The sequence below is a fragment of the Phycodurus eques genome, chromosome 3 (genome assembly GCF_024500275.1).
Source record: "Phycodurus eques isolate BA_2022a chromosome 3, UOR_Pequ_1.1, whole genome shotgun sequence".
In the NCBI taxonomy this organism is placed as follows: domain Eukaryota; kingdom Metazoa; phylum Chordata; class Actinopteri; order Syngnathiformes; family Syngnathidae; genus Phycodurus; species Phycodurus eques.
This window is the reverse complement of record NC_084527.1, coordinates 2968502-2968882: the sequence shown is the minus strand read 5'-3', so window position 1 is coordinate 2968882 and position 381 is coordinate 2968502.

Sequence of the window (381 nt, the reverse complement as noted above, 5' to 3'; positions counted from 1 at the left end):
ATGTACTGATTTCATTTGGAAATATGTGTAAATAGTATTGAAATGTATTTCTATTTTTATATGGCATCTATTAAAGTATGTCTTTGTGGCGTTTCTTTGTGCTCGTTTATTCCTACAATATATACTAGATAGATTTTACACAGGGCGGCACGGTGGCCGACTGGTTAGCACTTTTCACTTTTTCCTTTCAGTGATTTTGTGGGCGACCCAGATGTTTTTGGCCCCGAGCGTTTCCTGGCTTCATCGGGACGTCTGAACAAGGAGCTCGCACAGAAGGTTCTGATTTTTGGCATGGGCAAGAGGCGTTGCCTCGGTGATGTGTTTGGTAGTCGCCTGTGAGGCCAAGTCAAAGCAAAAGGTGCTGATTCGTTTCTAAGAGTA